This window comes from Typopeltis vanoorti, chromosome 3 (genome assembly GCF_054136105.1).
Source record: "Typopeltis vanoorti isolate ZY-2024b chromosome 3, IOZ_Tvanoo_1.0, whole genome shotgun sequence".
Classification (NCBI taxonomy): Eukaryota; Metazoa; Arthropoda; class Arachnida; order Uropygi; family Thelyphonidae; genus Typopeltis; species Typopeltis vanoorti.
This window is the reverse complement of record NC_143551.1, coordinates 99,630,952-99,653,557: the sequence shown is the minus strand read 5'-3', so window position 1 is coordinate 99,653,557 and position 22,606 is coordinate 99,630,952. Positions and strand designations below refer to the sequence as shown.

The 22,606-nt window shown below is 36.2% G+C and overlaps 1 protein-coding gene across 1 annotated transcript in view; it reads right to left on the bottom strand.

The window, feature by feature from the left end:
- The window catches only part of LOC150108414 (sodium- and chloride-dependent taurine transporter-like), a 197,300-nt gene that overhangs the window by 28,001 nt on the left and 146,693 nt on the right, over positions 1-22,606 (bottom strand). The gene's annotated exons all lie outside the window — the stretch shown is intronic.

Here is a 22,606-nt window from a genome sequence, read left to right as displayed (position 1 = left end):
CCTGATAGGGTGGTGAATATACTGACACCAATCCATAACTTATTTTAATGGTATCACAAAACAAAACACTAAATTATAAAAGGATGTATATTAACTATATTTTGCTGGATTTCAAACCAGCATCCTCAGAGTAAAATAATATTACATTATTTTACTCTAAGGTTTACATGCAGGGCCGGCCATCTCGGGGGTGCAATGGCGCAATGCACCCGGGCCCCACGATTGAGTGGGCACAGTCGGTACACATTTGCGGAAACGTATTATATTTCGAATGTGTTTTTTTTTTTTGTTTTCCTGTGCCAAAATCATTTGCAGTAAGAGGTTTTACAATACATTTATTTCGAATCCTTTAATTTTTACCTTTGAAAAATATTTTAGGGCCCCAAAAGGTTTCTGCACCTGGGCCCCTTTATAGAGAAGGCCGGCCCTGTTTACATGCAACAATGAACAATTGAAACAATGCAAATTGTAACAAAGATCTGTAACGTGCCAGCTTCCATGCTCCATTTTTGTGTAATGGTTCCTGCATATTCGGTTTTTAGTTAAGCAATGATTCATATTTATCTCTTATTATATATTATATATATCTTATTATATATTTGTTTGTTCTTCCTAACCCAGATAAAGCCACTAGCATATGTGGTGAACTAGTAGGTTTAATTAAATAACTATACGACCCAAACCCAGTGTTAGTTATTTTTCTTACATCCTTCTATAATTCAGTGTTTTGTTTTGGTGTTGTAATTTTTTAAAAATAAGTTAGGAATAACATCCAATGCCTAAGTCTGGATGCTATTTATTATGGTGAACAGGTTTAAAGAATGGTATGATAGATTTTGTGTTGTCTTTTAAGATGGTCCTCCTCCATGAGTCACCTGACTCCGTGGAGACCCTCAATGTTCTTATTGCTTATTAGAACATCAATATCTCTTTTTACCAACAATATTTTATAATGCAAAATCCCCCCCCCCATCCAAACACAAGCACAAATATAGGCCATTAGGTATTATAGAGGTTAAGGCTAAGTGAAATGATCCTCAGATACAAGTTTACGCATTTACAGACAGTAATTTGCTAGCCTGGTGTCTAAGCAGATAAAGCAATTAGTTTATTATCAAAGGTCTGGATTTAAATCTAACTGTGGTATTTTTAGATGGCATACAATTTTCTCCATTCAGTGATTTTCACTACCAACTTGCTTACTGGAGTTCACAAGTGGCATAAAAAATATGCAGAGTTCCAAAATTATCTAACCCATCCTTTCTACCAATTGTGGTATGCATCTCTAACCTTTAGTGGATGGAATTACCATTAACAAAAAAAAAAAAGAAAAAAGAAAATCTTCCTTTTTCCCATGTTAAGATGGCAAATATATCTATATCTCAACACATTTCAAGGAGTTGATCTACTCTGTAGAAATTAAATTATTATCATCAAACCTCCTTGGTGTCACATGTCAATTACTGATTGTTGACCTGAGATGGCCCAATTTGTCAATAATTTGCCAAAAAGATAGGCCTACAACATGGCATCCTATCACAATGCCTCTTTCAAACTCCATCGGTTCCCTTCTCTCAGCCATTTCACATGGTTGCGCAATTGCACTGACTTGGGAGTATCATATTCCTCCAATTTATCAATTTATGCTGGCTACAAACATGCACTTCATTTCATGGCACGATGCATCTTGTCCATGGGAGTGTCTGTTCAGTTCTTTCCAAACAGTGTGTGTGTGTATGCGCATGCACACAATATATATATATATATATATATATTTTTTTTTTAGAACTCCCAACCTATGTAAGGAAATTTCTAATACATTAGTACCTTAGTGCACTAGGGATTTTTTTTTTCGTTTTATTCATTGTCTTGTTTAGTGGAGGTCTGAAATGACTTGAAATGTTTTGTGTTTGGCCTCTAGAACAGGATAAAAAAAAGCTATAAAATGAATAAAACTACTAATGCCTTTTATTCCCCAAACACTGTTGAGCCCTAACTTTTGAAAACTGGGGAGAGGAGAAAGCAATCTCGACCCTTAACCATCACAGCTATCTGACCTAAGTTTATCAATGATTCTTAATTAGTAACTAGGGAAAAGAGTATAGCAGACAACTAACTACCACCATCTAGTGGTCTGGATATGATCTGGATATGGACTGAAGCATAATTGCAGCCTTGTAGACCTTTTCCATTTATTGCCTGCAGAAATTGCATATGCATACATAGTGCTAGACCACCGAAAGAAAGACCATTATAAGTCTGATTCTAATCACTAACCAGAGGAACTTCTAAGCCTTTCTTTGACTTATTCCCAAGTGAGTTGATATGTGGCATTTGCAGTCAGAATTTATTTTCTATTAGAAAATTGAGTTTTTAATCCCACAACTCAAGAAAATCAACCACATAACTCACACTCTTTCGGGCAATAATATATAGTGTTAGGGACAATGAGATGGCATTAGTTGTTGACTGTGCTCTTTTCCTCAGATGTTTCTTTAAAATTATTGAAAGCCTTGGACCAGCTATCTGTGATTGCCAAAAATGGATTAGGGATAAATTTCATTCTCCAAAGGGAGTAGGCCTTGCCTACTCCCTTTGGAGAATGAAAGGTGTCGCTGGAGTTGTTTCATTAATTTTATATTTTTTGTTATTTTTATTTATTTTTTTATAATCCAGAAATCCTGTTGTGGATACCAAACAGATCTTTTTCAAGCCACTTCAGGTTTCCAATAAATGGAACAAAGTCTTACTTTTGTCCCACTTTAGTTTGAAATTCATCTTCCAACTAAAGACAATTATTATTATTATTATTATTTGACACCTCCAGGGAGTCCAAAGACTCATCGAGGGAGGGGCACCTACTTTACAACTCTCCGTCTCTACCAGTCAACCTCATCCACCCATCATCTACCAACTGCATTATCTACACCAACACCATCTACTGTCCACCACCACAGACAATCACAAACATCCGTGCCCACAGAGGGATTCAAATTCACAGCCTTTTGGCTGGAGAGTGGACACGCTAACCACTTGGCAAATCAGGCCAGCAATCAGAAATAACCATGATACAAACTTATAGTCTGCTGGTCAGAGAACAGATACACTAACCATATGGCCAACCAGGCTAGCAAATAAATAAATAAATATATATATATGATGTATATACTTTTTTTATACTCGTTAATTTTACATGCAAGGTTGCAGAACCCACAGAGCATACGTATTGTGCAAATTAAAATATACTTTTGTATTACCAGCTCTTAAATCTGCCTATAAACTGATTTTATTATTATTATTATTATTATTATTATTTAGGCCTCCAAGGAGTCAAAAGACTCATTGAGGGAGGTCCTTCCTAAGACATAAAGTCTGTCAAGACTCATCGAGGGGAGGTCCCCCCCCCTGAGAAACACAAAGTCTATCATACCACTCTTTAAACTCACTGACCGTTCTCGCTCCCACCACTCCATCAGGCAATGCATTCCACGGCTCAACCACCCTCGACACAAAGAAACCACTCCTTACCCTCTTGCTCACAGTTTCCTTTCTTAACTTCCAGGGAATGGCCTCTTGTTATCACTCCTTCCCGCTGTTCAACCAAGCGAAAGAACTTCCCAGTGTCAACCCTGTAACCACCTCTCAACAGTTTAAAAGTCTCAATCATATCACCTCTCCTTCTTCTATCCACCAAACTCTGCAGTCCACATTCTCTCAGCCGATCCTCATAACTATCCTCGTACAGTCCTGAAACCATCTTTGTCATCTGTCTTTGTATTCTTTCCACAGTTAATTTATCCCCTTCAAATCCTGGGGACCAAATCTGAGAACAATAATCCAAGTGTGGTCTGATCAGAGACTTATACAACGGAATGATAACCCTCTTATCTCTGCAGGTCAGTGTCCTTCTCATAATAGCAGCAATCCTCTGTGTTACCTTCACCACCTTTGCAATATGTCCCCTAAACTTCAGGTTTCTATCAATCATCAACCCCAGATCTCTTGTCTCCCCTACTTCCTCCAGTATAACTCCTCCCATAGAGTATGCAGCATCCCATCGATGTTTCCCAAACCTCAAGACCTTACATTTTGCTGCATTAAACTGACACCCCCATTCATTTGCCCATCTATCTAGCTTATTTAAATCCTCTTGCAGGGCTACCACATCTGCACTATTACTAATAATCCTTCCCAGCTTCGCATCATCTGCAAACAACTGAATACCCCCCTGCAATCCACTGGCTATGTCATTGATATAAAGGTTAAACAATATAGGTCCTAGTACTGAGCCCTGTGGGACCCCACTTGTAACCCTCTGCCTCCTGGAAACTGCTCCACCATACACAACTCTCTGATACCTATCAGACAGCCAATCCTGAATCCAGTTGACCAATCTGACATCCAGACCCATGTGCTGCAACTAAAATATCAGCTTATTATGTGGCACCCTGTCAAATGCCTTCGCCAAGTCTAAGAAAATTGCAGTATATGCCTTTCCCTCATCTAATGTTCTTGAAACTTTATTATAAAAGGCTAGCATATTGCTAAAACAAGAGCGTCCTTTCACAAATCCATGTTGATTCTCACAGATAACATTACCCTCATCTGCCCAATGCTGTATACGGTCCCTCACTACTTTCTCCAAGATCTTAACAACTACTGATGACACACAGACTGGCCTATAATTAGACACTTCCAGTCTGTTACCACCCTTATGCAATGGCACTATCTTACCTTCCTTCCATTCCCTGGGCACCTTTGCCAAAGCCAGACTTTCATTGAAAAGCCACGTTAAAGGTACTGTCAATTTCCTAGAACATTCTCTCAAAACTCGTGGGGAAATACCATCCAGTCCTACAGCTTTACTGACATCCAGAGTACTCAGTATCTGAAACACACTCTCCTCCTGTACCTCCAGACCTCGAACCAGTTCTATCCCTCTAGCATTAAAACTGACTCCTCTAGGATGAAATACTCCAATAAAGTGGTCATTGAACAATTCCACTATGTCCTCTGCATCAGTCACTCTATTCCCATTTTTATCCAATAATATCATTCTTCCACAGTCATTTCTCCTCCTACTGGCCACATAGCTAAAAAATTTCCTAGGATTTTCTTTGGATCTTAGGGCCAATCTCCTCTCATATTCCAGTTTCGCTTTCCTTACCACACTAGTCACTCTTCTGGCCTGTGTCTTATATTCTTCATGCATCTTCTTTTCACCTGTCTCCTTATATCTCTTCCATAGCCTCTTTTTCGCATGCAATTCCTGTTTAATATTGTTTGTCATCCACTTTACTCCAAATTGCGTCCTCCTTCACTCGTGGTATACAACTTACCATTGCTGCTAACAAATATTCTTTCACAATTTCCCACACACTAGTGATATCCCGGCCTTCCAATTCCTGCCTCCATGAAACTTCCCGAAGTTGATGTCTAAGACTATTATAATCACCTGCCTTATAATTCCACATAAGTTCTTGTCTCTTTGATACTCTTGCATGTCTATTCATTTTCCAAGTCAACACCATATGGTCACTCTGTCTCCAACTGGTGGGAGAGACATCAACTCAGTTATTATCAACTCTTCTGATGCTATAACCAAATCCAAAACTTTTGAACCTCTTGTTCCCTCTGTTACATGTTGCCTAAGACCTTTGTCCCTCAAGAATTCTAGAAATTCCATTCCCCTATTGCTACATGCATCTTCCTCTCTCCAATTTATACTACTAAAGTTAAAATCTCCCATAACAATCATTCTTCTTGCGCTTGCCAAACTTAGCTGTCTAAACATCTCCTGGTCCCCATCCTCTGTGCTCCTGGGTCTGTAGCAACACCCCACTAAATATCCTGTCATATCTACCTCTACCTCACACCATACGCTCTCAAAATCATTTGTCCCACTTCCTTCCAAATTCTCCACTCTTAGAGGACATAGGTCATCACTTATCATAAGCAGTACCCCACCACCACGCTTTCCCCTCCTATCCTGATGAAAAATGCTATACCCAGCGACTTCAATTCCTGTAGTTATATCCCCTTCTGTCAACCACGTCTCAGTGATCGCAATAATTTTTGGCAAGGCTGATGCTATCTGCGCCACCAATTCCTCTCCCTTATTCAGGATACTCCTGGCATTAGTATAAAGCATATAAATGCCATTGTTTCTATACCCAGCATTATCCCTTCTAGACTCCACTGGGCTCAGTGTTACCTCACATTGTCTCCCTTCTCCCAAGTATCCATTCCCACAAGAGGCCACCCCTGCTATCATCCTCCCTGGGACACACTGACTCGTTCAGAACAGCAATCTCTCCAGATGCCTACGTCCTTCCTCATTCAAATGTAAACGGTCTCTCACATACAATTCCTCTCTTTCTTCAAACGCACTCCAGGCATCCACATATACCAGTCCTCTCTTGTCACACATTCTTGCTATTATGCCATTCAATATCACCGCTCTTCTGCTCAGCTCATCATTATCATACCTAGGCAACATGCACACTGTTTTTCCTCTCTCTATCTTCTTCCGTACAGTCTCAAGCAAAAATCTCGTATCTCTCGTTGCCCGACTTACATTACCACTCAAGTCATTCGTTCCTACCATCACAATCATCTCATCCACCCTTTCACCTCTGTTAATTGCCACAGCCACCCTTTCTATTGTTCCTCCTGGCAAACACTCCTCACGCATCCTATCTTGAACACCATGGATCATTGAGTCGCCATACATTATACCTCTTACCATTCCCTCGCTCCTATTGTTTCCATTCTCTCCTCTTCTTTCATTCCCATACCTCTCTCTTCTACTGTTTCCATTCTATCCTCTTCTAGCACTCCCATACATCTCTCTCATTCCCTCTCTCCTACTGTTTCCATTTTCTCCACTTCTAGCACTTCCATATCCCTCTCTCATTCTGTCTCTCCGACTACTGTTTCCATCCTCTTGTCTGCTAGCATTCCCATACCTCTCTCTCATTCCCTCTCTTCTACTGTTTCCATTCTCTCCTCTTCTAGCACCCCCATACCTCTCACTCATACTCCCTAAATTCTCTCTCTCCCCTACTCTGATTCACCTTGCATTTATCTCTTCCATTCTCCTAATCTTATCTTTCATACTTCTGCTCTCATTCACAAGACATTCCACCTCCTCTTTCAACTCATCTATCTCCCTCTGCAGGTCAGTCACTCTTAATCTAAATTCACTCTCCCAAACAAAACCATCTCCTAAACTTTCACAGTCACTCACACCTTCCACACTATCAACTATTATTTTCTCATTCTCTCCTATCACACTACTTGTCTTCCTACATTCATTCCCTGTTCCTGGAGCAACAAAGTCGGATATCGATATATCTAATGTACTTATTTCCTCCAACTGCCTGCATTTTGCGCACATACGCTCTCCACTCTCTTTAACAAGCCACATATGTAATTCCCGAGACGCATACATGCCACAAGTACTGCATGCCACAAAGTCCCTTATGATATTGCTAATAATTGAGTTCTTAAATGGTGGAGGACTTGGCGTTATGACACTTGCGACTGCTGCTGAATCCACCATCATTCCTTACTGCAGAATCGTAATCTTTAATAATTATTCAATTAATAAATAAGAGGGAAAAAAAGTAAAAACATCAGAACATTTAAGTACTAAATATAATTAAATAAAATGAAATATAACTAAATACAGTAACTTAGCTTCGTTTTGTCTTCCACCGTTACGTGTTCGATTCCGACGGTCAATTTTCATGTTTCCAATTCTTGCATTTAAGTCTCCTGCTAAAATTACGTAATCATTTTTATTTATTTTATTATATATGTTTTGTAGCTGATTTTAAAAATCGATATTATCCTGTTCTCTTCCATCTTCTGGGGCATATAAACCAATTACTGTTAAATTCTAGGGTCTTATGGCAGTATGGGGTAAAAAAAACAGTACTGAATAACTACAATGATATATTATTGAGAACCAAAAATTTTAATGTGATATTCAGTGGAGTCGACAGAGACCAAAGGGCACAAGCAGGAGTCATGATTTGGATTCATAATTCCCTTTCAAAACAGTTAAAACATTATAAATTATGGAATGAAAGAATAATAGAAGCTAGAATAAAAATAGATAGAAGCTACAATAATTGGTTTATATGCCCCAGAAGAAGGAAGAGAACAGAATAATATTGATTTTTTATAATCAGCTACAAAACATATATAATAAAATAAATAAAAATGATTACATAATTTTAGCAGGAGACTTAAATGCAAGAATTGGAAACACAAAAATTAATAATAATACAGGAATACATCGAGAACATACTTTAAACAGGAATGGTAAAAAATTGATTGACTTTGTAGTTTATAATAACCTAAAAATAATGAATTCCTTCTATAAACATAAAGACAAACATAAATATACTTGGGTAGCAAGAAGATGGAAATCAATATTAGATTACTTTATATTAAATGAAAAGACATCAAAATTTTTACTAGATGTTAGAGTTCACAGAAGATATGAAATAAGCAGTGACCACTTCCTTGTTAAAATAAAATTAAGATTACCACCTAAATGGCTACAAGTAACAAGAACAGAAAGAACATTTGAAACATTTGTTTATAAAACTAGACTATTGAATGACACAAATGTACAATGTCTATATGAACAAAGAATTAACCAATATCTAGATAAAATAAAACAAAATGAAGAAATAGAAACAGAATGGCTTAATATAAAAACGATACTAAAAGCAGCAGCAAATGAAAGCTTAGGAAAGATCAAAAAATTCAATGAAAGGGAAACAACTGAAGATCTGGGATGTACAATCAAAGAAATAATCAAAAAGAAAAAAGAAGACTACCACAAATGGTTAAGCAGTAAAAGATTAGAAGGTGAAACAGAATATAAAAGAATAAGAGCCATAGCTAAAAGAGAAGTCAGAGAAAGACAGAGAATTATGGAACAAATTTGTTTCTAATTTAGAACATGATTTATATAAAATAAGACCCAATGTATATAAGATTTTGAAACACTTAAGCAGATACCAAAGAAAACATAAAATTAAACACCGAATTGAAATTAGAAGAATTTCTAAATTACTACACAGAATTGTGGACAAACAAACAATTGGCAAACAATTAACAAAAATGAAAAGGAAATAACTAAAGAAGAATTAGAAATCAGCCTGAAAGAAACAAGAAACGGAAAATCACCTGGAGAAGATAAGCTAGGTTCAGAACTATATAAAAATGCAGGAACAAGATTCAAAGAAAGACTCTTATTATTTTTAAATAAAATTTATTCAACTGGTATCCCCCCAATAGAATGGAAAAAAGCAATTGTGATTCCTATCTTTAAAAAAGGTAATAGAGATGACCCTAAAAACTATAGAGGTATCAGTATACTAAATTCCTGTTACAAAATATATAGCAGAATCTTATATAACAAACTAATGAAATATTCTGAAAACTTTATTTTAGAAGTACAGAATGGATTTAGAAAAGGACAGTCATGTATAGAACTGGCCTTTTGCCTAAAATTAATAGAGGAAAGAAGAGAATGCAATTTAGAAACACATATTGCATTTATTGACTTTGAAAAAGCATTTGACAAAGTTAAAAGAAATATATTATTTAACATATTAAAAGAAAGACAAATACCAAATAATATTCTAAAAGCTATCACAAGTATATATGAAAATAATCAAATATAAATAAGATTAAATCACGAGCTATCATACACGATAGAGATAAACCAAGGGGTCAGACAGGGATGTCCCCTCTTAGCAACTCTTTTTAATATCTACTTAAATGAAATAATAATAAAATGGAATAAAAATTTACATCAAGGAATTAAACTTTCTCCTATAGTAAACTTAAACACTCTCCTCTTTGCTGACAACCAAATAATAATTACAAATTCTGTAAATAACTTACAGAAAGCTATTTTAGATCTAAATAAGATAGCTAAAGATTATGGTATGATAATATCAACAGAAAAATCAAAAACTATGGCCTTTAAATGACAAGATCCAGCAAGAACTAAAATAGTAATAGATAACAAGATCTTAGAACAGGTGAATTCATTTAACTACCTAGGATACATGATCACATATGAAAATGAAAAAGATATAAACATAAAAATTGCAAAACATTTAAAAATAACAGGTGTAATTAACTCTATATTTAAACCAAACCTACCAAAAACAAACCAGACTAAAAGTATACAATACATTAGCCCTACCAGTCTTAATGTATGGAAGCGAAATCTGGACAATAAAATAAAAAGACAAAGACTAAAAACAGCAGAAATGAAGTTTATGAGAAAAACTGCAAAGTATACCCTATTTAATCACAAAAGAAATGAAGAAATTATGAAAGAATTAAACCAAGAACCAGTAATAGAAAAAATTAAAAAATATAAACATAAATGGATGGAACACGTTCAAAGAATGAAAACAGAAAGATTGCCAAAACAAGCCTTAGAGTACAAGTCATTAGGAAAAAGAAAACCAGGACGTCCTCTTAAATGATTCGACGATGACTTCTAAGGCTGGAACAGGCCATGCTAGGCCTAAATCCTTGATATGCATGATGATGATGATGATGATATTATTATTATTATTCAGGCCTCCATGGAGTCAAAAGACTCATCGTGGGAGGTTCTTTCTAAGAAACACAAGTCTATCAAGATTCATCGAGGGAGGTCCCTCCTAGGAAACACAAAATCTATCATACCACTCCTTAAATGCATTGACCGTTCTTGCTCTCACCACTCCATCAGGCAATGCATTCCATGGTTCAACCACTCCTCACCCTCTTTCTCACAGTTTCCTTTCGTACCTTCCAGGGATGGCTCCTTGTCATGACTCCTTCCCACTGTTCAAACAAGCGAAAGAACTCCCCAGTGTCAACCCTGTAACCACCTCTCAACGGTTTAAAAGTCTCAATCATATCACCCCCTCCTTCTTCTATCCACCAAACTCTGCAGTCCACATTCCCTCAGCCAATCCTGATAACTAGCATTGTACAGTCCCGACACCATCTTTGTTATTCGCCTTTGTACCCTTTCCACAGTTAATTTATCCCCTTCAAATATACGTGTTGAAGTTCATTATTATTCTTTTTTTGTTTTGTTGCACAAAACAAACACATTTTTCACAAATGACATATATTTTCCTTTGAAGCACTGTTAACTCTTTCTGTGCATTCAAGCATACCAGATTAAAATGACCTCTGAACAAACCTCTGTCTGTTTTATAGGCCATAAAATTTACATATTGCATCCATTTTCCTTTCAAAGTTAGATGTGACATAACTTTTGGTAGGTTTGTATGTGGTTAATAGAGTGTACTGACAAACAAATTGAGGAATGTAACTATAAGAACCAAATGCACAATATATTATATTTTTCTATATTTTATTCTCTGTCTCACACACACACACACACACACACACACACACACACACACACACACACACACACACACACATATATATGGAATAGATATATTGCATTTGAATCTATTTGTTTCTTCTGAGTGATGTCTAGGAGGATTAAGAAGAAATCTTTCAATGATTCTCTTGGAATATCCATTAACTTCAAAAGAAGTTTTCAGATGGTTTATTTCTGTAAGAAGTTCATTTGGGTCATCCAGAAGAGAACGGGCTCTATGTCCCAAGGTGGGAATTATTCCAAGCTTATGAGGAGGGAAGTGATGGGACTGACTATACAGATATCTGTTGGTATGTGTGCGCTTTCTATATATCGATATTTTGTGTTTACCAGAAGAGCGAGTCAGTTTGACATTAGCAAAAGTTCTAAGAAAAAAAATATATATATATATATGTGTGAATTGCTAACTGCAAAAAGGTAATATGTCCATTTTTACCAATCTTACACTAACAACCCAAAACTGTGTAAAAGTTCATTTATTGCAAATTTTTAATTTTTGAAAATTAAAAATTTTCAAAAATGTTAGCAATTCATATATATATATTCATGTATCCTATTTTTTTTATGTTTATTTCTCTTGTCATATGAATAGCATAAGAGAAAAAATGAATTATTTAAAGTGATTTTACCTTATTTGCATTTCTCTCCATCACTATTGTTGAAAGTTATATCACAGAAAGATTGTGAATAATAGTAAAATAACACTATTTAGAGCATAATTATTTAGCACTATTTAGAGTAATATAACAAAATTTGAGCAAAATCAGAGTTCCAGATTTATGTAGATCCAAGAATTCATTTCGAGTCTATAATCTTAAAATAGAATTTTCTTAAATCTTATAGTTATCACCATTTGTTGTATTATATAGGTATTGTTTTACATTTTATTAATCAGAAGGCATCCACAAGAAATTTACTTACCATTGAGATGAAGAGAGAGATGATGGAGTGATAAGTCTATAAAACTAAAAAGAAAACTAAAAGAATGTTGCATAAGAAGTCAGGGCTGCCACTTGGCATCATTTTGATTGTATTTTTGTATAGAAAGCATTAGTCAAATAAAAAATAGCTTTTAATGTTCATTAAAATTAATTAAATCTTGACTATTACATACAATTAGATATAAGAAAGTTATTTTTTTAAGTATGTGATCGCTTTCAGAATGATGCATGACTTTTTGTATACACATGAAACCAAAAAAAAAAAAAAATAGTTGTTAACACTGCCACCATATGCAAACCTTTTAACAATAAATTTTATGTCATCATAATCAAATTCCTGATATGCACTCTAAAGGTGTGCATATCAGGCATTTGATATGATGTTTTGTAACATCATATCAGTAACTCAAAATGTAGAATGTGGTGCCATCTGATGGTACTACATGAAAAGTTTACATGGTTACTGACTTCCTATCAATAATTTGTGTGATGTCGCCAAGACTCCAACATTGTCAGAGCTTATATTTTGGTTGTAACTGCATTAATCCACTTTGCATCATCATCTTCCTCTGTGTATTTTCCCTGCCATCTTGGCATCAAACACCTGCTTTGCTAATCTTTCCTCTCCCATTCTGTTTAAGTGATCATACCACCTGAGATCAGCTCTGCTCACAGAGTTAATCCTGAATTTCGTCAAGTTCCTTCCTAATATCTTCATTTTTAATATGATTCTGCCATTGATGCCATCTGTCTACTCTCCTGATTTTTTTCAGGCTACTCTCATACCTGTGGTCTTCAATCTTTGATCAAATGTTTTACTTCTAATCCAACTCTCAGATCTATAAGTTAAAACTGCCTTGAACACTGTCTTGTATACTGCTTATGTCTTGTATATTGCTTAGTTTATGTTCTGGCTAATTTCTCACTTATTCCATATAAATTTATTTAGTTGACTGGCCACCAGCTTTGCTAATTCTGTTGTCTATTTCTATATTTAATTTTAAATCTTCACTAAAAATTATGCCTAAATAGCTGAAATGTTTTACTTGTTCTATAGATTCTCCATTCAGAATGTAGCTGAAGTTTTCTACATTCCTAACTATTTTCATAGTTTTGGTCTTATTATTACTGATTTTTATGCCATATTTGTTACAACAGTTATCCAATTTAGTTAAGAATTTATATAAATTTAAATAAGCAAGGACAATTTTATGATACTAGTTTAAAACTATTAGCTAAAAGTAAATATAATAATAATAATAATTATTATTATTATTATTAATATTATTAACATTGGACCTCCAAGAGTCAAAAGACCATCATGGGAGGTCAACACTGTCACACAAAAAGATCTTCAAAGTGTGTGGTAAATTTTTTTACAGATTCTGTACTCACCAGTTTACTTTCCATTCAAAGAATCTCACTCCCTCCTTATACAGTTTCCATGGAGGGAATCTTGTTCTACCCTCATCTCCCTCTGCTGTATGAAAAATCTCCTCCACATGCCGGCCTGGTTGGCTGAGTGGTTAGACTGCCTACTCTTCAACCAAAAGGCTGTGATTTGAACCCTACCGTGGGCATGGATGTTTGCGATTGTCTGTGAAAATACTAGTGGTGGTGGGTGGTAGATAGCGTTGGTGTAGTTGCAGTTTGTCGTAGTTGGTGGATTGAGTGATGGAGACAGAGAGTTGTAGAGTAGGTATCCTCCCTCTTTGGACTCCCTGGAGGTGTCATGTAATAATAATAATTAATTTAGTAAAAAATCCCCACCAATTCATATTTTTCAATCATATCCCCTCTTCTTTTCTATTCACAAGGCTCTGCAAATTGCATTTCCTCAATCTGTCTTCATATCCTGGATTCCAAAGATCCAACACTGACTTAGTAAATCTTTTCATCCCTTTGAAAACCAGGAATGCGGAATGACCAGATATGCATATTCGTGTTCTTATCAAGGGAATTATTCCCTTATACAAAGGAATCATCATAACTATTTTGTTTCTATATGTTAAAGTCCTCCTCATCATTGCTATAATCTGTTGTGATATTATTATTATTACAGTAACTATCATAGAGTCAGCAAGCTCATCATGCCTATCATATTGAACCATGAAATCATCTATACTCACATTCACAATGAATTCCACTTATCCACTATTGTCCATGTAAAAAATCTACTCCCCATATCCTTCATAAATTCTTTATATAGCTTCTTGGAATAGCCTCCCATTCTTACCATCTCACCTTCCATTATTTGTATAATCTCTTCTGTGTTCATCTGATAAAATGTCTTCACTAACTTGAAGGTCTCTATCATCTCGCTTCTTTTTCCCTCCTATCCACTGAGCTCAGCAATATATTCCCTCACCTGCTTTGCATAACCAACATTCCAGAGTCTTGACATCAGTGGCGGCTGGTAAAAATTTTAAGTGGGGGTGCTGCATATACAAAATAAAAAAAATTAAAATGAAAAAAAAAATTTTTTTTCCTAATCAGTAACTAATTTATTTAAAAATAAATTTACATATTAAAAAAAATTCACCCTCACCACGAACAAACACCAATAATAAAAGTTTCGTATCTCACAAAAATAATGCGCAAGCATATGATACAAAGCCCAAACAGGCAGTGTCGGAATGGCTTGTAACGTGCAATCAGAAGCGCAAACGAATATCGGCGAGATGGCTATATTGACCCAAATGCAATAATTCTGGCACTGCGTTAGATCGCAGTGTATTTGTTTCGTGTAACGATAATTGAAAAATATAATTCTTTTCATATTTTCAACAGTGACACTCGTCATAATTCAGCCTTGTATCTATAATAAATAAATAATTATATGTTATTTTAACAGAATAAAATAAGATTTGCAAAAAATAGTTCACCCTCACCACGAACACGCACCAATAATAAAAGTTTCATATCTCACAGAAATAACGCCTGCAAGCATACGATACACTGCTCAAACTAGCAGTGTCGGAATGACTTGTAACGTGCAATTGCAAGCAATTATCGGTGAGTCTGACTGCAATTGGTTGAACGTGATAATATCAACACTGCAGTAGATCGCAGTGTATTTGTTTCGTAATCTAAAGCGTTAATTGAACAATTCCAATTATTAACTATTCAGTCACTGTCGAAACATAGGCTGTAACCTTTAACATGTTGTATTGCATTTATATAATGTTGTAAGCATTGTTATTATTTATAAACACAAAGAAAATTAAAATTTTTCATTATTTCCTTGGGGGTGCTGCAGTGTCGCAGTGCTTATGTACAGGCCGCCACTGCTTGACATTACTTTGATCATTTGTCTCTGAATCCTGTAGTGTTTCCATATCATAATGAAAACTAGGTGACTGAATTTGAGTACAACAGTCCATGGATTATCTGACCAATGTCTTATACAGAGACATCACTACCTCCTTACCCCCTACCTGCCAATATACTTATCATAGCAGCAATAATATGTGTAGCAATAATTCTCAGCACTTGCAGTCTGCCCTTGGTACTTTAGTCCACTATCAACCCTTATCCTGAAATCCTGAACGTGACTCCTAAACTTCAAGTCTCTGTCCACTATCATCACACCTACAAAATTAATAACGGAAAAAATTCATGTACAAAGATTATTTAATAGTATAATTTTCACCTGTGTGTCACAGGCATCTTCAGTACATTAAGCTCAAATTAAACAATAACTGACAATTCCAAAAAGCGCCACCTAAGTAGCTGGTGTAAGATAGGTTGGTGCTTTATTTGGCTAATTAGGTGGTGCTTTTTTGGAATTGTCAGTTATTGTTTAATTTGAGCTTAATGAACTGAAGATGCCAGTGACACACAGGTGAAAATTATACTATTAAATAATCTTTGTACGTGAGTTTTTTCCATTATTAATTTTGTATCGTTATGTCTACTCACGGTATACCTCTTTTAAAACTTATCATCACACCTAGATCTCGCATCCCCTCCACCTCCTAATCAGTCTATGATACCTCCACCTCCGTCATAACATGATGGCATGTTTATGACAGAGGTGGAGGAGATGCGAGATCTGGAAGTACAACTACCATTATCATCTACACCCAGATAGTTGTAGAAACAAATCAAATTATAACTGAAAAAAAGAACTAATGTCCTAACAAGATGCCCTCAAGGGCCAGATAACCATAAGGTTAATTGTTGGTGCTTTTTGGAATTTGGAATAAAATGTCAAGTTTTATTTTATTAGTAATTAATAAAATAATCTGTGCAACACGTGTGTTTTTGTGTCCCTAAATTTACAAATATGAGTGCTAATCACCGTGTAACCTTAAAATTATTGCGATCACTGAGACGTGGTTGACAAAAGGGGATATAACAACAGGAATAGAAGTCACTGGGTATAGCATTTTTCGTCAGGATAGGAGAGGAAAGCGTGCTGGTGGGGTACTGCTTATGATAAGTGATGACCTATGTCTTCTAAGAGTGGAGAATTTGGAAGGAAGTGAGACAAATGATTTTGTGAGCGTATGGTGTGAGGTGGAGGTAGGCAAGACAGGATATTTAGTGGGGTGTTGCTACAGATCCAGGAGCACAGAGGATGGGGACCAGGAGATGTTTAGACAGCTAAGTTTGGCAAGTGCAAGAAGAATGATTGTTATGGGAGATTTTAACTTCAGTAGTATAAATTGGAGAGAGGAAGATGCATGTAGCAATAGGGGAATGGAATTTCTAGAATTCTTGAGGGACAAATGTCTTAGGCAACATGTAACAGAGGGAACAAGAGGTTCAAAAGTTTTGGATTTGGTTATAGCATCAGAAGAGTTGATAATAACTGAGTTGACGTCTCTCCCACCAGTTGGAGAGAGTGACCATATGGTGTTGACTTGGAAAATGAATAGACATGCAGGAGTATCAAAGAGACGGGAACTTATGTGGAATTATAAGGCAGGTGATTATAATAGTCTTAGACGTCAACTTCGGGAAGTTTCATGGAGGCAGGAATTGGAAGGCCGGGATATCACTAGTGCGTGGGAAATTGTGAAAGAATATTTGTTATCAGCAATGGTAAGTTGTATACCACGAGCGAAGAAGAGGACGCAATTTGGAGTAAAGTGGATGACAAACAATATTAAACAGGAATTGCATGTGAAAGAGAGGCTATGGAAGAGATAAGGAGACAGGTGAAGAGATGCATGAGGAATATAAGACACAGTCCAGAAGAGTGAATAGTGTGGTAAGGAAAACGAAACTGGAATATGAGAGGAGATTGGCCCTAAGATCCAAAGAAAATCCTAGGGAATTTTTTAGCTATGTGGCCAGTAGGAGGAGAAATGACTGTGGAAGAATGATATTGTTTGTGGGATAAAAATGGGAATAGAGTGACTGATGCAGAGGACATAATGGAATTGTTCAATGACCACTTTATTGGAGTATTTCATCCTGGAGGAGTCAGTTTTAATGCTAGAGGGATAGGGCAGGTTCAAGGTTTAGAGGTACAGGAGGAGAGTGTGTTTCAGATACTGAAAACTCTGGATGTCAGTAAAGCTGTGGGACTGGATGGTATTTCACCACGAGTTTTGAGAGAATGTGCTAGGGAATTGACAGTGCCTTTAACGTGGCTTTTCAATGAAAGTCTGGCTTTGGCAAAGGTGCCTAGGGAATGGAAGGAAGGTAAGATAGTGCCATTGCATAAGGGTGGTAACAGACTGGAAGTGTCTAATTATAGGCCAGTCTGTGTGTCATCAGTAGTTGTTAAGATCTTGGAGAAAGTAGTGAGGGACCGTATACAGCATTGGGCAGATGAGGGTAATGTTATCTGTGAGAATCAACATGGATTTGTGAAAGGATGCTCTTGTTTTAGCAATATGCTAGCCTTTTATAATAAAGTTACAAGAACATTAGATGAGGGAAAGGCATATACTGCAATTTTCTTAGACTTGGCAAAGGCATTTGACAGGGTGCCACATGATAAGCTGATATTTAAGTTGCAGTACATGGGTCTGGATGTCAGATTGGTCAATTGGATTCAGGATTGGCTGTCTGATAGGTATCAGAGAGTTGTGTATGGTGGAGCAGTTTCCAGGAGGCAGAGGGTTACAAGTGGGGTCCCACAGGGCTCAGTACTAGGACCTATATTGTTTAACCTTTATATCAATGACATAGCCAGTGGGTTGCAGGGGGATATTCAGTTGTTTGCGGATGATGCGAAGCCGGGAAGGATTATTAGTAATAGTGCAGATGTGGTAGCCCTGCAAGAGGATTTAAATAAGCTAGATAGATGGGCAAATGAATGGGGGTGTCAGTTTAATGCAGCAAAATGTAAGGTCTTGTGGTTTGGGAAATATCGATGGGATGCTGCATACTCTATGGGAGGAGTTATACTGGAGGAAGTAGGGGAGACAAGAGATCTGGGGTTGATGATTGATAGAAACCTGAAGTTTAGGGGACATATTGCAAAGGTGGTGAAGGTAACACAGAGGATTGCTGCTATTATGAGAAGGACACTGACCTGCAGAGATAAGAGGGTTATCATTCTGTTGTATAAGTCTCTGATCAGACCACACTTGGACTATTGTTCTCAGATTTGGTCCCCAGGATTTGAAGGGGATAAATTAACTGTGGAAAGGATACAAAGAAGGATGACAAAGATGGTTTCAGGACTGTACAAGGATAGTTATGAGGATCGGCAGAGTTTGGTGGATGGAAGAAGGAGAGGTGATATGATTGAGACTTTTAAACTGATGAGAGGTGGTTACAGGGTTGATGCTGGGGAGTTCTTTCGCTTGGTTGAACAGCGGGAAGGAGTGATGACAAGAGGCCATTCCTGGAAGTTACGAAAGGAAACTGTGAGCAAGAGGGTAAGGAGTGGTTTCTTTGTGTGGAGGGTGGTTGAGCCGTGGAATGCATTGCCTGATGGAGTGGTGGGAGCGAGAACGGTCAGTGAGTTTAAAGAGTGGTATGATAGACTTTGTGTTTCTCAAGGGGGGGACCTACCCTCAATGAGTCTTGACAGACTTTATGTCTTAGGAAGGACCTCCCTTGATGAGTCTTTTGACTCCTTGGAGGCCTGAATAATAATAATAATAATAATAATAATAATAATAACTTGTAAATATATCCTAAATGAACTGTGATATATGTTTTTTATTATTGTAAATGAAAGTGAAAGTAAATTTAAGCAATTCTGCTGATGAGATTTGATTGGTCACTGTCAAGGAAATGGAGTTATTTTTAGGTAGTGCGTGATTAGAGCATGAGTACTGTATACAAAGGGGAAAAGCGAGTTGTTATGAGCTGAACTGGTCAGAACCGGATTTTGGCGGGAAAGAGGAGAACAGAGTTAATCGGAAAATGAAAGTAAGATATAGGAAGAAGCCATAGAGAGAGCAGAGAGTGCGGTAGCGAGTGGCAGAGGGGGGGGGATTTATATATGCCATAAATTGATAGGCATTTCCAGTTATTTCTATGGGAGTTCTGATACTACGATAAATTCCAAATGGTTAGTGGAAGAATAGTGCAGAACTGAAGTTGATACACAGAAGAAAATAAGGAATTAGTAGATAACTTAAACCAAGTGCATCAAGATTTGTGTATTTCTCTACAATCCAGTTATTATAGTGGAAGATTTCCTTTGAATTGTGTTGCCATTAAGTAAAAGTCAATGAGAATTTCAAATGTGCCTATGAGACTTTGATGTGTAGAAGCAGTAACCCGGCAAGAGTTGCCTTTTCTATAACCTATGAATTATAATTGTTAACTCCATCGGATATATTTTGACCTTAGCTGTGGTATTATATCAATTAATGGTTGGATGTAAGATGTACTGAAGTACTTTCTCCTCGAAATAATAAGTGTTATGTTGTTCTAATAAGTGTTAGCTGACTGAGAAAGAATATAGTGTAGCCTGTCATAAAATCAGTTATTGTAATATTAGGAAGCTTAAACTTTTAAGAACTATTCTCAAATTGATTGACTGAGCATAAAGAACTGAAAAGTGAATGTTTGATGGTTAATAGATTGTAATTATTCTGAACACTTTAAACTGAGCTAATATATTTGTAATATGACTCATCTAATTCAATAGAGAGAACTATGTGAAAGAAATACTAATGCTTTAAGAATTAAGAAGTGTTAACATTAGTCGTGATCCTCAAACCTAATTGAGAATTTATTAATGTCTGAATGTGAATTCTTGTAATTTTTCAATTGAATAACTTTTGCAGATAGTTATGCTTGAATGTATATGTTGTACTATTCCACATTAAATGTTTTCTTTTGTTGAGTTAAACTTGGTGTTTGCCTGATTTTCTTTCATTGCACCGCTCATAAAATTAATCGGACCTATGCAGAAGCCTTAAAAAGCTATTAATAACCTCGGCCTGAAAACAAAATGGTAAAATAAGTATAGTTGATGATTGATTCCTCTATATTGTTTAGACTAATCTGAATATAGGGTGGCGCAGCATAATATAAATTTCTTTATATTCAGATGAGCATCAATCAACAACTATTGAAGAGAAATGGAATTTAAGGAAGTAAAGATAAGATTAATAAAACCAACAAAAATGGAACAGTCAGTTAGGTAGGACGTTCCAACAATAGCATGCTGATTCTAAAAATAGTCTCTCAGACTTAAAGCAACTTTATGTAGCACGTGTCTTCTTCCATTTAATCCTGTGTGAAGGAATATCCAGAGCATAGTATGCCAGTTGCAATCTGCCATACAGATGATCATAGATATCATTTCTATTCTTCCAGACATGTTGAAACAAATTTTGTGAGTCACTGTTGTGACAGATTATAGATGCCATGTTGCACACTGGTCACTGGTCACTGTTTTTAAAACTGGATATAATTTGTGCTCTGATGATTAGAAAACCCACAAAATATGAGTAAGTTCAATAAATTAATTATATTTTTTTCTCAAATTATGGTTTATACTGTGAAGCGCTGTTACGAATAGCTAAGCCTATCTATATTATTATTATTATTCGTGACACCTCCAAGGAGTCCGAAGACTCATCACGGGAGGACACCTACTATACAACACTCCACCTCCACTACCAATCACCTACATCAATGCCATCTACTGCCCACCACCACCACAGCTAGTATTTTTGTCTGTAAATTGCGTGTGTTCTAAAGGGCCGATTTGTCTGTATGTGGGAGAAAAAACCCTGCTACCTCCATATGAGATTGGCTAACTCACCTTCCATTGAAAAAGTCCATATAAAGATTCCTCCCGTCATGAAGAGAATTGAATTTAGGCCTTTTCTAATCGAAGGGCGCAACATACCGTCGTTCTTCCAATTGCGCTATGGAGGCGCTATGTAAACTATATGTAAACAGAGTACTTGATTTTTTACATGTTACATCCTAGAAAAAAAGCACAATAGATAAACAGATGGCAGTAAGTGCTGGTGTTTGTGTTATTGCATTCTTATTTATACTGAAACATTTCATCAAATGATCAGAGCATGGTCACAATAAAGATAACTTTGTAAGATTTATGTTATCACAATAAAAGATACATTTACTACACAGAATTCAACAAAAATGTACTGTAGGATTGTTAATGCCACAGAAAAACCAGCTATAGGTATTTTATGGTTAGTTATAGAAATGATATATAATATACATCAGTTCTATAAAATATAAGATATTGCAGTTATTTGAGCTGCATTTGATTAACAAAGACTGAAAAATGTTATTATTCTTAACTTCCACCATCCCAACACCTCCATAGAGTTAAGAAACCCACTAGAAGGGAGAGGGAAGATCTGCTCTAAGTCTCGGAAAGAGGTCGACTATAATTCATTCATACTCCAGCTCAGTAGCACACTCAGGATTTAATCTTGGGGGGGGGGGTTGAGTTAACGATTTGAGAATACACACTATGCATTGCATACGACCTATGACTGAGCATCTGCAATGATCGCTAATTCATAAGTAGTATAGATATAGAAGACATGACACAAAAAATGAATTTTAATTAGGAAAAGATTTTTGGAAGAAATGGTAATAGTTGATTTTTGTTGAAGATAGTACAATTTGATATATTCATTTTATACTAAGACTATTTCATATCTAGTGTACAAGATTCACAATATAGAATGAAAACCACATTAAATACTTTGGACTCAATAAGAATAAGGTAATTAGCAGATATCATTTTTTTGTTCGTTTTGTTTTCTTCTCTTTACTCTCTGGGAATGGTAAAACATGGATTAAA